Source organism: Pseudorca crassidens, chromosome 7 (assembly GCF_039906515.1).
Source record: "Pseudorca crassidens isolate mPseCra1 chromosome 7, mPseCra1.hap1, whole genome shotgun sequence".
Taxonomy (NCBI): Eukaryota; Metazoa; Chordata; class Mammalia; order Artiodactyla; family Delphinidae; genus Pseudorca; species Pseudorca crassidens.
In genome coordinates this window covers 41,212,849-41,230,719 of record NC_090302.1, presented here as the reverse complement: position 1 = coordinate 41,230,719, position 17,871 = coordinate 41,212,849, and positions in this window count along the sequence as shown.

The window sequence follows — 17,871 nt, the reverse complement described above, 5'->3', positions numbered from 1 at the left end:
ACTTACATCACTGGTGTGCATGATGTGTGTTGAGTTGGGTGTGTATCTGTGTACATCAGGATACAAAATAGGCTGGTTTGTGTTTCACTATCTGGTTCATAAGAAATATAATAAAACCAATAAAGTGGTTCTTGGATGTAAAGCAACTCTACCATGTGCCACCACTTTATGAAATGAAGATTTGAATGATACTCACAAAGCTAGTTACTTCTATACAAGTACAGAGCATTCAACATGCTCCATGGCCTACACTACAGAGAAGATATACTTTTCAGCACTTCTTTGATATATTTCATATTATTTACTCCATATTACTTAATATTAACAAGGCTTAAATTCAATTATATGTTTACTAGAAAAAGAGAAACCCTAATAAGCACAGGAAAACGTAAACGTTTACTAAGCACTCCACATATTTAAGAGGATGTTATGCCACTTACACCAGACTTCAAAGAGATACAACATCTTGGAACAATAGGTGAGTTTTTCAAGTGGTATCAAGTACCTGTGTTTATAACCTACAAATCCACACTAAAGTCACTTTAAATAACTTCAAAAATAAATAAATACACATGCCATATTTTCTAGATTAGTGCTAGGGATTTTTAAGTTCCTATACAATCTGTTTAGAACCATGTTTTGAAATCTCACTGCCTCAAAGACAATTATCTTCCTTCTTTTTTAATTACTCAAGAACCAGCCCATTTTTTATACATCAAAACTAGAGTTTCAATGTGTCTTCTTTCAAAAAAATCTTAAAATGAAAAACAAAACACAACAGTGCAAAAATAGTGTGATGATCTTTTTCTGTTTGGTGATTCACCTGACCTGCTCTCTTTATCCAAATATTCCATTTCATCCAACACCCCAATCCAAATAAAATCAGCTTCTTATTAAGCACATTCACAATTGGATACAACTGTTCTGCTTTAAAAATTCCGTAACTCCTTTCCCCAATCCAATATTTCAAATCCCACTTAATCAAAACAAAACAAAACAAAATTTAACTAACATGAAATTATTTGCAACTAAATAAAAGTAATTAACAATCTGGCCTTTAAATAAATAACTTATAATAAACTATATTAATACTATATTTATATTAATACCTAAATATAAAACTATAGTTTATTTATAAAATAATGCTCTTAGTATAGTCTGTTAATTGTATATAATGAACATATTTATAAAATAATGTCTTAATATGGTGCATACATTATTTTATAAACATAAATTTGTTTATTAAATATAGGTTTTTTGCATATATATGTATACTTTTTCTCATCAACCCAACATTCACTCTTTTTCTCGAGTTAAGAACTTCAAGAAACCAAAAATCAAACAATTTAGGATAACAGAAAACATAATTTTGTCTTTCTCTTATTCAGACTATTGAGTTGAAGACTATTTCAAAGAGAATGAAAAAGTCAGTTGGAAGTGCTGTCAAAAATGGATCGAAAAGTTTAGACTTTCTAAAGAGGGAGACCAGTTAGGAGGTTATAACTGTAATCCAGATAAATGCTGATTGGGCCTTTTGTGACATGGTGGCAGTTGGAAGGGAGAAATGGAGATTACTATAAAAGACATTTTGAAAGAAGAAATAACAAGTTTAGCAGACTGTTTGAAAATAGGGCATGGAAGAAAGAGAAGTCTCAAAGATAACTCTAAGATTTTGGAACTGGAAACTTGAGGAATTGAAGGTGCCATTAACTGATAAAGGGAAGCTGTGAGCAAGTGTCAGTTTCAGGGAAAGAAGCTAAATTCAATTCTGGAGCTACTGAATTTCAAACTGTCTATGAAGTAAATAACATTATTATTACAATTTTACAGACAAGGAACTTAAGCAGGAGGCAGTAAGTAATTTGTCCAAGGTCACACAACTAGTAAGTGATAGAGCCAGAATCTGAACGCAAGCACTTTTCTTTCTTATTACCCCAGTGAAATTTTACATCCCTTGCATGACACAGATCTGTCTTTTTCTTTGGAAGCAACTACAGGTAATTAAAAAAATTGTAATTGACGTTTGCTCTTTGTCAGCCCAGAACAGTTGTTTGAAAAGAAGCTTCTGTTTTCTGAAAGATCCATTACCTGGTTTTCTGACCCAAATTGTCCACTTATTATAATCCAACACCCGGGTTCATTGATTGGTCCAAGGATGGGTACCAAATCCAAGTTAAGCCAATCACTGCATTGCCTCAAAAACTTATAACTTGAAACCCGGGAGTTTCTTGGAATTGCGAACTTGGGTTTGCCAAATAGCCATGTTGCTAACTCCAGGGAGGGAGCTATGTGATAGAATGAAGCCAGAAATAATGGATATGAGGCAGGGGGAGTGGGAGACTCTTGGCAGCATTTGTTCTTGATTCCAGTCATTCTTGAGGCCCAGCTGTATTTCCTCCTTCTCATGGTTTGGTTACATGAACCAATAGTCTTTTTTTCTGCTTAATATGTTTTAAGTCAAGTTTCTGTCACTCACTCAATCAAAAGAGTCATGGTTGATAGAACCACACACCCCTGGGGGAACCTGAACAAATTATTTAAAATCCCTCAATCAGTTTGCTTGTCTGCAAATGGGAGAAGCAGACGTGCACTTTTCAGGATTTTTCAGAGGATAAAATGATATAGGTGAACTATTTGCCTTTTCTTACTTAAAACTCACTTTATTACCTTGAAAAGTACTAGTCACATTCTTGGAGCTCTTTCACTACAGTGAAGTATTCTCTTCTTTAGAATGGTTAATAACCTAGCATGGGACATACCTCTCTCCCTAGAGCACTGTAGGTTGCCCATTATAGAGACTCAGAGTCTCTCAGATCCCTAATTTGCTCTCTCCCTCCTGCTGCATTTCCCACAGCTTTATATAAGTGGTGAGAGACCACAGCAAATATCTGGTTAATTTCTTTATCCACAGCACATGACATAGTATGTAACCCTGACTCAGTAACTCTTTTATAAAGATTAGAAGCAAGTTGAATTTCCTTAAAAAACGGTCATGGGATGTGATGGTCTAATTCCCAGCATATTAAAAACTCTCAGTAAGTGGTCATTAGTGCTCCAAACTCTGCAACAGTAGCTTTTAGTTTTCTCTTTATTGGTATCTTTTATTGATTTTTCAAATTTGCAGGTTAATTTCAGCTTTTTTCTCCCCTCTCTTCCTTCCTCCCTTCCTTCCTTCTTTCTCCTTCTCCTCCTCCTTCTCATTTCTCTCTCCATCTCTCTTTCTTTCTTTCTATACATTAGGAACGTATTCTGGATTCAGAGTCCCAGACGCTAGATATTTCACTCTTTGCTCTTTCTTGTGAGCTATTCTTACCTCTTGGGACCACCTCTGTTATTACTCAGGTCAGCAAGGAAGGGTCACTATAACAAGAGACCAGAATTAAGGCCTTAAATCAAACATCATGCTCTTATACTATGAATATTTAAGCTACTTGTCAGGTTTTGGCATAAACAATGGCACACAGTTACTAATTTTTACCAAGTTGTTTCAATTAAAAAAAAAACTCCAATGATGGTAGGAAAATAATAACTCTAACCTTTACCAAGTTTAGGCTCAATGACTTTGTCAGTAAAGGCATGGAATCTAAGAAAGGTGCTCTACCTTCTTTAGGTATAAGAACTGGTATTTATAAAATATGTGTATATTCAATGCTCACCTATAATGAGGAATGCAAAGTAATTAGCAAGACACAGATTTCAACATTGGTTTCACCCACTTCAGCAAATGCTGCCAAGGTCTTCATGGCCAATTTAGCATCTTGCTTATATGAGATGTGTGGGTGATATTTTCATCATAGGTAAGAAATAGGATTGTAAGAAATTCATTACCTTTAATGCTTATTATGGACAGTTGCCAGGCACAATTGCATTTCACACCAATCAAGGATTAAAAGAGAACAACTTAAATGAGCAGAGTTTTAAATGAACTGGAATCTAAAAGCAGCTGCAAAAATTTTACCCTTTTTGAATGGGAGAGCACTTCTTTTCTGGAAGTCTTCACAGTATATATTATTCTCTATTTGAATGGAAACGTTTGCTGCCAAATACCTGCTTAGGATGTGAAAAGCCAAATTTAACTTTTCTTTAGTACAGCCTGGAAATTAAGCTTTTGCTTTAGAGGAGAGTTGGCTTATTCATTGTAATAATGGTTATCATCATGGAAAGGTTTTATTAGGTATTCAGATGCTGTTGGACAATATGTATGTTACACAAAAAATAATCCCTGTTTTCAGAGAACTCATATCAGTAATAAGATGTGTATCACAAAGAAAATGCCCTAAGTCAGATGCACACACACCATACAGTAATCACCAAGATGTCTATCTTACATTTGCTTTATGTTGCCAAGTTCAAAAAATCATAAAATACATCTGCATAGTCATTTGTATATTCTCAGATCAGTCCTCTAGACGTAAACATGTGAATTTATCTCCTATTTTATAGATGTGAATATGAGGCTCCTGGAGGTTAAGGGACCTGCCCAAGGCCATAGAAGTGAGAAAGGTCAATGGTCTTTCTGCTACTCCATGTATCACATCATTTTTATGTGTTTGAATTGGTCTGGCCACAGGCAAAATTGCAAAATTGGTGAAGATTGTCTTATTTGACTCAGCTTCCTGTTCTGGGGTTTTCTTTATCATTAGATGCTTCACTTTCTTGAAGCTCTCTTGACTCTGTCTTCCATTACACACTTCCTCCTACCTCCTAGGTGTTCCTTATTCCCTTCACAGATACTGTCCCTCGGCCCACCCACACCTAACATGCCAGTGTTCCTCGGAGTTGTGCCCTAAACCTTTCTCTTGCCTCATTGTACTCAATATTCCTGGAGGTTATCTCCCACACCTGTAGCTTCTGCTACCACCTATGTATTGATCCCACCCAGATTTGATATTCCTAGTTCAGACTTCTCTCCTACTTGCTACCTCTGCCTTGATAACCTGCAGCTACTTAACATATTCCCCAAACTGAACTTATATTTCCTTTTCCTCGTGCTCTTCCTCATCAAGTGTCCCGTCTTACTCGATGGCGCCATCTTCCCGGTAGTCCAAGCCAAGAGCCTCAGAGACATCTTTGAGCCTTCTTCCTTTCTCACCCTATGTAATTGACCTCCATATCCAGAGATTTCGTTAAAGAACAAGAACTTCTCTGCCCGTTTTTCTCTCAGTTCTCATTGCCATTGCCTATTTTTGGTCCTGCCCATCTCACGCTAGAACTTATTACTATAGCCACCTAAATATTTCCTTGTGTTTGTCTACTCACCCTATTACTCAAGGCATTCTATTCTACTCCCACCTGAGAAACCTCCTTCTAATCATATCCAGAAAAATAAGGAGGGTGATATTCGAACTGCTTTCCTCTTTTTCAAGCTGTCAAGTCTGTACCTTCTCATGTTCCATGTCATCTTTCAAAGCTTGTCCGGTTTTTGTATCAGCCACCTCCCCAAACCTCATCAGGGTAGGAGGACCTGGTGAGAGCAGCCGTCCAGCCAAGCGCTCAAGCAGCAGTAGCTACTTCAGCCCCCTGGGTCTTGGCAGCTGTTGCACTGACTCAGCCACGTTCCCGGGTTAAATGGTTACAACATTCTTCAAAGAGCCTTTGTTCTTGATTTGTTTGAGATGCGTGTTATCTAGTCTTTAATGCAATCCAGAAGGAAGACAGTAAGCAGAAATGAATACGACAGCTAAATCAGTGGTAGCACAGAAACATGTCCAGGTGTAGTAATAAATGAATAATCTTTGGCTCTTCGTATCAGTGTAAATGCCCATGATACTATCTTGTGCTTCATTCCCCGAACTTGCCCTTGGGAGTGAGTGGGAGGGCGGGCGTGAGGAATTCTGTAGCAAAGCAGCAAAGTAAGGTACACACAGAGCCTCACCCTTTTCTTCTGCCTTTTGTTTCTCTAAGTGGAGTCTTCTTGTTTCTTAATGTAGACTTGCTTTATAAACTCATGGGGATTTGAATTCACGTAATTCATTTTTTAAGTTTTGACCCCCATATGGTTGCAGGAGTCTAAGCTGAAACTTTCAATCAATAGCGCGCACTCTTGGATTGTTAGCACTGGAAGAAATCCTATAGATAGACTTTCTCAACTCATTATTGAGAAAAACGAGGCTCCAAGCAAGGAAACCATGGGTCTGTGGTCACATAATTAGTGGATAGCAATCAACACTTAAATAATACTTGTGTTGGCTTCACTCTACTTGAGTCAGTGCCCTGAACTCTCATATAAATCTGGCATACTCAAACATTGATTTGCACAGAAAGCACCATGATGCAGTGGATAAGAACCGACAGTACAGTCAGACCAGCTCAATCCAAGTGCTAGCAGTCTGATTTTAGTTCAAAGTAGTTAAATTCAAAGTTCAGTTTTGCCACATGTAAGATGGATATAAAATTAACTATCTCATGGAATTGTTATGAGAGTTAAATATGTCTGTAAAATGTTAACATTTTGTATAGCATACTTTTAATCTTTTACTCAAAAAAGAAGAAAAACATAACCAATAATATAATATATTAATTGATTTACCAGCTTTGTCCGAACTCTAAGAGAAAAAAACCACACAGCTCTTGGCTATAAGGAGTATTCAAAAAAGTGAAGATGTAAACACATCATTTAATCTCTCCTTCCTTTAGATTTTCATTGGTATAAAATGGAAATTCAGGGAGCTAGCCTCCCTACCCCAAAGATTAGCTCCAATCCAGAATGACTTATCCATGTAACCACAGTTTACATTCTAAGCTATAACTATACCATAAATAATATGATTAACAAAGTTATATGATATAAATGTCCAGTAATAAGAGAGAACTCTGTTCATCAGGGAGAAGGCATGATGGAGGTGGAGGGAGATAAACAGGGCAAAGCTTCAGAGACAAGATGCAACGGACTGTGGGCTGAAGTTTGCAGGAAAGGAGGGACCTGATTTAATAGTAAAAGGGCATTTATGTGCAGGAGAAATTATTGCATAGATTAAGGCTAAGCAATTTGTTTCCTTGACAGTGGATGAAATATTCTCAGTTTAAATGCACTAAAAAACTATTGTGTAACCATAGGTTTGTCTTCTGCCTTCCCTTATCTTCTCAATCAGCACAGTCAACAATTACACCCTTTGCTCCAAGGCACTCCCACCCTAAAGATTTCACCCATAAATCAGGGAGTAGCTTTAAATATGTGATTTGCTACCTTCTGTTGCAATAGGACATACCAACAGAACATAATCTCCACATGGGGTTTTAGTGGAAGCTGTGATCAAATCCAATTTAAATAAGAAGATACAGCAAAGAAACTAATTTTTTACAAAGTTGCCAAGGGAAGAAACTAGTAATAGCAAACATAGAATGGTGCCTCTAGGTTGTATATAAGGACTGTTATTAGGAGACTGTGTGTGTGTGTGTGTGTGTGTGTGTGTGTGTGTGTACATACGCGTATGCACTTTAAATAACTAAAAATTTAGATGTGAGAAAATTTTTTTCTTAGCTTGGCTACCACCAGACTTTAAGAACTTGAGAGCAGCTGACTTTTTATTGTGTCTCTCACTTAGAGCTAGAGGGATGTGAAACATTATCTAGTTTACTGGTTTTCCAACCACATTCTGGAGAGCCCAGACGTTTCACAGAGACAGCGGGTTGACCCTCACACACACACATAGGATTTGTGTTGGAGGTTAACTCGCTAACAAATAAAAGAGATGAAAGAAAGCACTTGTGACTTCAAAAATACAGTCATTTTTAAGTCAAGCGTGACTAAAGAAAGCATTGTTGACTTTTAAAAGTATTTGTTTCTAGGCAGTCTTCATGAATAATTCCACTGTGCCAGTTCTAGGTAGTCAACCCCAAGAGCACTCATGTGAGGGGCTGCTTATTTGCGGTCAATAAAGATAGGAATCAGCGTGTTGCCTGTCCCAGGACACTCAGCTCCTGCTCACTCCTCAGTCAGTCTCCCTACACTCTCACCTATACACCTTTCTGGGCCTTGTGGTCCCCAAGAAGGTCTTTTGTAGATTCAAGCACCAGGGTTTCCCTCTGAACCACTGACAGACATTTTCTGATAATCACAAATTTTTAAGCTAAAGCACAAGTGATCACCCTAATAACACAAGTAATTTTTCAGAGCAGGTAAACAAACTTCACGCCCCAAATGGGAGTGATGATCATCATTTGGGTGATGATGGGGTGCCTTGTGGGACCCTTCCCTGGTGATTTCCCGTATTACGTATACCATTGTCTATTAACAATCCCATTGTGTACTGTTGTGACAACCTAGGATAGCTTTTGTCCTCCTGACTAACAAGTTTCTTTTGAAGAGGGATGCACTAAAAAAGCATCTAAGCATACATTAGTTAACTATGCTATACATGAACCAAGAACTACTTGTTTGAGGGTTATTAATATTTAGTTTACGAAAAAGGTCCTATTCCACTAAAAATTCCAAAGTTGATTCATACTAATCATTTCTTCTTATGGGAACTAAAGGCCCGGGAGCTGAAGCGAATTTCTCAGTCGCACAGCTTTTAAATGATGGATCAGAGGCTAAGGATGCTGGTGTTTTGTTTTGTTTATTTTATTTATTTATTTTTGGCTGCGTTGGGTCTTCGTTGCTGCACGCCGGCTTTCTCTAGTTGTGACAAGCAGGGGCTACTCTTCGTTGCGGTGCGCGGGCTTCTCATTGCAGTGGCTTCTCTTGTTGCGGAACATGGACTCTAGGCGCGTGGGCTTCAGTAGGTGTGGCTCGCGGGCTCCAGGGCGCAGGCTCAGTAGTTGTGCTGCAAGGGCTTAGCTGCTCCACGGTATGTGGGATCTTCCCAGACCAGGGCTCGAACCCAGGTCCCCTGCATTGGCAGGCAGATTCTTAACCACTGTGCCACCAGGGAAATCCCAGGATGCTGGTGTTTGACTAAGCAGTCAGTTACCTGCCCCCACTCTTCCAAACAATCACAGAATTGCAGGATGTCAGAGAGATAAGGGATACTTGAATCCATTTAGCCGGTCAGTTTCCTAAAGCACAGATCAATGCTAGAAGAATGCTTGCATCCCAGCTTGATTCTAGACTTCTGGCACTACCTATCTACGTGAGTATAGCCTCTTTAGACTTCAGTCTTCTCAGAAAATGAGTTCACACTAGGCAATCGTCTGGGTATCAGTGAACATCAGTTTTTGGTAATGGTGTCCCGTTACCCCTTGGAGAACCTTCTTTCCCTCAATCCCTGTCACGTGGTGTGGGTGGGACTCACCCTCCTGCTACGGGTTGGTCAGTTAGCATCATGTCTCAGTGGGTGGTCAGGACAGTCTCCTTGACCTGGTCTCTGCCAAGGAGTACCAGGGTGGGGTTTTGCTCTCTCTCCATGAGGGTGGTTTTGCTGGGAGGATAGGGGCCTGCGACTGCTGAAGGATTCATATGAAGAAAATCTACCTGAGAATGAAGCCACATAAAGGAAAGAAGAGCTACCAGATAGGGAGAGAGTCTTAATGCCATCAGCAGCAGCCCTGGATTCAGTATCATTAGCCAAGAGATTCCGTCTTTTTGTTTAAGCTAGTTCAGGTTAGGTTAGGTCCATTTACAACCTGAGAAATCCCGTGACAAAATCTTTGGGTCATTTAAAGTGTTCAAACTGGGACTTCCCTGGTGGTGCAGTGGTTAAGAAGCTGCCTGCCAATGCAGGGGACACAGGTTCGATCCCTGTGTGAAGATACTTTCTTCACACAGCTGTGCAATTTGAACACTTAAAAAAAATAACAAATGATAACAAATGCACTCAGAAATATAGAAGAGATTATAAAGTAAACTTTTCTTAGAATAGTATTCTTCAGAGCTCTTGGAACACTTCGCATTGTTTTTATTCCTTGAAGATGCTAACACGCTTTAGTGCTTTGGAAATAAATCCCTACTTTTTAAGAGACTGTCCCACTTAATTCAGCTACATATTCTTTTGCCCTGAATCATTAAAGGGAGAAAAGGAGTGGAAGAAGGGGAAAGGACATGACACCATATTTTTAGCAGCTTTATAAATTTATATATTAGATTTATTCAATTAATAGTTGTCTTTAACAGGTTGGACAGTTTTGTCATTAACTCGAGGTTCCGTTCATTTACAATATCATGCCCTCATTAAATATGCTTCAAGAGGATTTCAGTTGAGTAGGAATATTTGAAATGAGGCATGATAAATCTTTTCTCTTTAATGAATTTATTCTTTTTTGAGGGATTAATTAAAATCAGTTGTAAAGGAGAGATACGCAGTAAATGAGTAGTGTCCAGGTAAAGGTTAAAGGGTAACTGCCATTAAATGAAGTACATTATGAAGGCAACTTGTTAATGAAGAATTTTCCAATTCACATGAACCAACAAGAAGTTCATTAATCAAAGAAATTACACGCTTCTGAGATTGTGTTTCTTTCCCTCCGTCTTTTCTTTCTTCCTTTCCTCCTTCCATCCCTCCTTTTAAGTAAAGGAAGTTGGCTTCATTCCTGTTCTGAAACAAACTTACACTTTTGCTGAGAACTTGGACACTCTGAGATACAAAATTGTCATAAATTAGCTTGCTTAAATCCAGAGGCTTCATTCTTAGAAAGGGATAGTAAAGATGGTATAGGAAAAAAGAGGCACGAATGGTGAAAGAGCTGAACTTTCAAACTGGGAGAAACACATCCTTTCAAATTTAATTCACAAACTGGGAATGGAAATGTCATTGCCTCACTCAGAGGGTTAATCACTTTCTAATTTGAACTGGTAAATTTTATAATGACACTGTGAAATTAGCAGCATTTTATTGTGTTAATTATCTGCAGGACACTATATCATTACTTCTAATAAATGTAAATGAGACTGTGTCTCCTAGGACAGTACACAGACAAGGTGAATTTTTATTGGCTATTTACGGGATTCCAGTACAGTCTTTCTTCTTATTTTTAATCTCTTATAAAATACTTTCAAACGGTGTTGGCTTACCATGCCAATTTCCCTCTATTTTGTTTAATATAATATTTTAAAGGTCATTAAAGTTACCTTAGCTCACTGGAAATCATTTTTACTCAAAGCATGGTGATTATTAAAAACCATGCCAAGTGTGAGCCCGATCAACCAAGACTGGGAACCTCAGTCCTGCTATAAGAATAATAAAAAAAATTCAGCCTTTCCTTTTAAAGCATTTAAAAACATGTTGCCCATCCACCCACTTCATTCAACTAGGTAGCTACAGATACAATTCTGCAATACAATGAACTAGCAAAATGTTGAGGTCAGTGGTAAAAAGGAAATAAAGTTGTATTTTTTTCTAAATTATTCAATAAACGTGAAAGTTAAGAAATACACAGTGCTGTGCTAATCAGAGTTGATAAATACTGTTGGAGACTTCCTCTAAGTCACCACAAAAGACTGCAGAGGGTGTGAAGAAAAATAAAAGGCATTTCTCAGCCTTAAAAAGGAACAAACTAAGAGAAAGAGGGAAAACAAATATAGAAATAAGTGATAAAAGAAAAAATATGCAAAACATATAAAAAATATATCACAAATAAGAAGATATTAAGATTAAAAGGCAAGGGGTGTTTGTCACATGCTAATTATAGATATCAGAGAAGAAGGAGATGTCATTTAAGATGAGCCTTGGACAGAAAAAGTAGATTTTGATAGCCCGAGATAGGGAGAGGGCAGAGTGATAATGAGTGATAATTATTTTAAATAATAGCTACCAGTTGAACAACTACCATGTGCCAACACATTCTATACATTAACATTCATTATCCTAAGGGCCTTGCAATGTAAATATGATTCCTGTTTTATAGATGATGAAATTGGGGAAAAAGATAGTAAATAATATACCCCAGGTCACAGAGACAATAAGCAGAAGAGTCAAAATTCTAACTTGTTTCTGTTTAATGTAAAATGCTGCACTGTTTTCAATATAGGATGCTGCATCTAAAAGCAAAATTTGTCATTAGGCATTTCCACAATGGGTGACCAATGAGTGTGGTACCATAGTTCTCAGAACAAATCATAAGCAAACCTCTCTCTCTCTCTCTCTCTCTCTCTCAATCTCTTTCTCCCTCTCCCTCCCCTCCCCATACCGCTCATCAATTTCCCATGTTTATAAATAGGAAGAAAAGTAGGTTTAAGGTAAAGATTATATCAGATAATTAATATGAGCACTTAGCATTCATTAGAAGTCATAGTTTTTATTGTTGTTCCTTATTATGTTGTTGTAAATAATGTCAGTGTTCCTGTCTCGAAGAATTTGTTTCCTTTCTCGTTTCAGTTAGTTGCCTACCTTTTGATCATTCCTCTTTTTCTGTCATTTTGTACATAGGGTGAGGATCAAAAATAAATGATAGATCTGAACGAGGCTGCTATATGCTGGTTAACTTTTGCAAACTTAAATGAGAGAAGAAATTTGAAACTCACAGCTGAAATTTACCATTAATGTGATTAAACAAGCAAGAAATAAGTAGCCCTTGCCCACAGTGTTCATTGCCGTTCTAGATGACTGGCTATGCAGAGAAAACAGAATGTGGCCCCTGCCATCAAGGAAATAACTATTTAGTTGGGGAGATAAGACAAGCATGTGAGCAATAATGAGTGATAATATAAACTGGATTATAATTATGCCTTAATTATAAAACATGAACCATGAATATTATAGGAAGACAGAAGAGGGTGGACTGCAAAGGAAAGGCCCTTAATGGGGGTGGGACATGAATTACACCTTGTATGATGAAAATAAGGTTGCACAAATGGCAGAGAGTCTCATGTGGATTATGTTTGCCCAAGCTTTATTACCATGGTAATCTATCTCTGTTGTGAAATTAACAGAATAAATTACCTCTTACTTCAGAACTGAGATATACTGAGAATTGGGGAAGGAGTTTTGACTCCAGGTAAATAAACATGACTGGGATCACTGCAGAAATGCAAGTGTTGTTGGTTATAAGATGCAATGATTCTATAGCTAGCAAAGTTGCTTTTTAGTTGTGAGAAAGATGTATAATGAAAATTCTACTAACGTTAAATTGGGTTCAGTAGCTCAAGTTTTACAAATCCCCCTTCATTAAAATTAAACAGTGGGTATGAGTGGGTAGGAGGAAACAAAAGCATAACAATTTTCTACTCATTTTTAGAGAGAAGTAATTTGCTTCCTCCTTTATTTTATTTGTTCATTCCTTGATTGGAACAGGACATTGGAAAACTGAGTTATCTACTAAAGCATCATTTTTAAAAAGACAAGTAGTTGTAGGATATAAAACAAAATGACTATTTTCCAATTTACCAGATGAAAATAACTTAGGAAAGCAAATTATTTAATTGATAAATTTATTTGCAATTAAACAGTTTAAACAGTTTAATTGACAAATATAAAAAAGCTTAAAGGTCTCTATTAAAGGACAAAGACTCTTAGATTGGGTCAAAATATTCAACTACATACAATCTGTAAGAGACACACGTAAAACAGAGTGATTCAGAAATGTTATAACAATGGCCAGGCAAATGCAAACAAAAGGGAAGCATGAGTGATGGCATTTATTTAAGGCACAATAGAACCCAAGGCAAAAGGCATTGATGAGTAGAGTCATTATGTTGATACAAAGTAAAATCCACAATGAAGATGTAAGTATCATAGATTTGTATGTGACTAATTACATATAATCACAATATATGAAAAAATTGTTTTAAAATATTTTTTTAATTGCCAGTTCAGCTAAACAGATGACTACTTGCCTCAATAATTCTATAAGAGTACTGTTATTACATCATTCCAATGAAATATTTTTTAAATAAAAATATCAGTTTACAAAAGAATTAATTCATTGTATGGCAGAGACTGATGAATGATTCAGCATACTCCTTTTCTTTCTTCCTGGAAAGAAAAGGATAAACTATATTTCCCAGCCTCCCCTGCACTTGGATGGGGACATGTAGATTGAGTTCTAGCCAATGGAATGTAAATGGAAGAAATCCATGCCACCTCTAGGCCTGTCCCTTAAACCCTTCCACATGCAATCACTCATGCTCTTTGTTCTTCTGTGGGAACATAGACACCTTGGAAACTGCTAGGAAGATTGCAGAGCCACAAGATGGAAGTAGTCTGGGCCCCTCATCTTGCAGATCATGAACACCTATTTTAGACATTATACAAATGAGACCTAAATATCTATGGTGTTTAAGCCATTTTACCCTTTTCAGCTGGATTTTACCGCAGCTTTCATTACCTAATTGATATAAATAATGACCATAATCTGTGTGCATGTGTGTGTGCATGTGTGAGAGAGAGAGAGAGAATATTAGTATGTGGTTATCTGTGTTTTCATACATATAATCTTTGTCACAGTTGTTTGCTTCCATGACCATATGGATGTATTTTTAATTTCATGCAAATAAAAGTTGTATTTATCTTTGGGTGATGGGATTAAAGATGAATTCTGTTTAGATATTTATTCTTATTTTCCAGATTTTTTATAAGGAACTTGCATAATTTTATTATAAGAAAATATTAAGCTTATTAAATTTTTAAACAAGAGAAAAAGTAATCTCCTTCCTCAAAGATCTTATAAGGGCAGAGACAGGCTTCTTGCACATTAATGACTTGTGAGTAAACATACATGTCTTAAGAGCTTACTAATCACAGGAAGGACTAGTCATTCTTCCATTTATTCATCAAACATTTATTGAACACCAATTATTTGTCCAGTGCTAGGCCAGACACAAGAGATATGATGACACAGTAGATATGCTTTTACCTTCACAGAGAAAGCAAAGTTTCTACACTCTGCACAGTCTATTATGAGAGATGGTTATATAAACAAATAATAGTACAGTGAGATGAGTACAATAGTGGAGGCTAGTGATAGCCCAGATAAAAGAATAATTAACTCTATTTTAGTAGTCAGGGGGATTCCCATGAGAGGAGACAGTTGAGCTTGATTTTGAAGAATACATGTGTTTGCCAAGTGGGTGAGCAGGGAGAACATTCTAGAAAAGATACTAACACATGCAAAAAGCATGACATTTTTGCAGACACCATGAAAATAGCTTAGAATGACAGACATGCAGCTCCATGGAGGGAGGACGTAGGGGGATATGAAGCACGAGGTGGAGTTAGTGGGGACAGATCATGAAGGCTTCAAATGGCCAGACTGTTGTTTCTGTCAGATTTTAGGTAGAAGGAAACTGTGATCAGACTGGTATGGTGGAAAGATGTCTTCATCAGAGTGAGGGATGGTTGGAAGAGGGCATGCTGGAGGTGGGCCTAATTCAAGGTGGATCACGTCTTGGGTCCCATCCAGAGCAAGAGCTGGACGAGTGGAGAGGAGGGGGTCATTCATCCCTCTGAGCATCTCCCAAAGCATCCATCATAGCACAGCTACTATATGTCTCTGCCTGACTTGATGGTGTTGTGTCACCACCAGCCCTGTGCCTTGGGCAGCCAGTCTCATTAGCGCACGGCACATACCGACATTTATTCCTTTCTCCGTTGCTACCTACATAGAGAACACCTGCAAAGTCAGGATGACCCGCAAGTGACTGAAGCTGACCTTGAGTTCCTTTTCCTGCAACTAAAATTTGAGACAGTTTTAGATATATTTAGCACACATGGCACATATTTTACAAAATTTTAACACATTTTTTAGGACAATTAAACATTAGCTTGTTGCAGCTGTGTGCTTTGAGCGCCCATTACTGATGTGCAGAATTATCACTGGGTCTCCTCCCCACCCACCAAGGCCAGTGCTGTAAAGACTTGCCATCTTGCTTCTTTCCCTCTCACCATTCAAAAAATTACAGGGAAAATCCCTTCTTCCACTTCACAGCCCTCCTAAATCCCTTACATACAAATTTGAGGGGAAACAAATTAGTAGTGAGCAATAAAGGTGCATTTTGTTATTACAGGATAGTAACTGTTCGCAGATATCATAGTCTTGGCTTGCATTGTGTATTCTCATAAAGTCAAGTATGTGGGAGGCAAGGTTAAAGCTATTCCAAGTCAGAGGAGGTATTGGTTTCCTAGGTCGGCTGTAACAAATTACCACCAGTTCGGTGGCTTCAAACAACAGAAATGTACTCCTTCACAGTCTGGAAGCCAAAGCCCAAAATCAAGGTGCTGGCAGAGCAGCATACCCCTTGGAGGCTCTGGGTCGGGGTCGGGGGAGGATTTTTTCCATGTCTCCTAGCTTCTGGTGGCTGCCGGCAATGCTTGGTGTTCCTTGGCTTGTGGCTTCATCCCTCCAATCTCTGCCTCTGTCTTCACATTACCTTCTTCTCCCTGTGGGTCTCTTACAGGGAAACTTGTCATTGGATTTAGGGCCCACCCAGGAAATCCAAGATGATCTCATCTGAATATTCTTAGTTACATCTGCAAAGACCCTTTTTCAAAATAAGGTCACATTCACAAGTTTGGAGAGTAGGGTATAGACATTTCTCAAGGGGACCACCATTCAACTCACCACAGAAGTCAAAGAGTTAGAGCCTCAGAGCCAGAAACAATGTGCAAATCCATGACTGCTTAGGGGACTTATAAACTCTTTGAGGGCAGGTGTTAAACGCCTTATGTGGCATGTAGTAACCAGGACCTTGCAGATCACATAGTGGAGGCTCATCAAAGCCAAGGCTGAAAGCTTTGTCTTGGGATCCAGCAGTATTAGAGACTGGATTCATTGAAGTAGATGGTGCAGATAAACATCCCAACTCCTGATCCTTCTGAGAATTTCATTCCAGTGCATTTATCTTCTCTCAAAAAGCAGTTCTCCACATCTTAGTGGGCAGTTTTATGTGAATTCAAGAAAATGACTTCCACAACCCTCAGATTAATTATGTTATGTAGAAAAACACCCTGTTTCATATTGTTCTTTGCTCACATTTGTCTTGTGAAATGTGATTACCTCATCCTAGGTCACTACCCTGCTGATGTGAAGGTTTCAAACATTGCAGGCACCTAAAAGAAACCTTTTCTTGAAAACTGGTTCCAGTAGAAATGTACAACTTGATGCAAGGGCCTCTGTTTCTCTCCCTCTCTCTCTCTCTCCCTCCCTCCCTCTCCCTCCCTCCCTCCCTCCCTCTCTCTCTCTCTCTCTCTCTCTCTCTCTCAAACACACACACACACACACACACACACACACACACACACACACACACACACACACACACACACACACACACTTCTCTGTGTTAATAACACTCCTGGCTGATTTATTGATTGCCTGTAACACTGCTGGCTTTTCTTGAAGCACTTGTGATCTTCCCAGTTGTAAGTGCCACCCCCAGTGGAAAGTTGCCCCAAACTGGGATGTTTTTATTGCTGTTTGACTTCCCCAATTTGACTGGTCAGGTCTGAACCTTCTTGGCTTCCCCAGAATAAGCTCCTTAAGCCTTTTCCCTCCAAAGCATCTGTAAACAGTTGAAGGTCATGATTGTTCACTCTGCAGGATCGATATGCCATTAAATTGTGACAAAAAGGACTGCCAGCCCATTAAGGGCTCCCTCATACCCTCAGTAATCCTGATAAAGTGATGAGCTGTTTTAACCTCTCTGGCTCCCATTGCGAACTACGTAGCAAACTCCTAACTGCTGAGATAACCCCTTCCGCAAAGTCAGGACGACCCACAAATGACTGACACTGGTTTTGAGCTCCTTCTCCTGTACGTTTTTTTCCGGCTGTTGTAGTCACTTTTTTATTTAATCTTCTGTTTTTTTTTTTGTTTGTTTTTTTTAACCACAGAGTCTAAAGTCTAGTGTTATTCTCAAAACTATTTTGTTCTGGAATGAACCCTCCCCAACAGCCTCATCCATCCTGTACATGAATAGGCCCATTGTCTACTGGTTGAGAGACAAAAGTAGAAGTATCCATGGGGACTGAAAATGACGCAGGGCTAGTTCACCCCAAACAC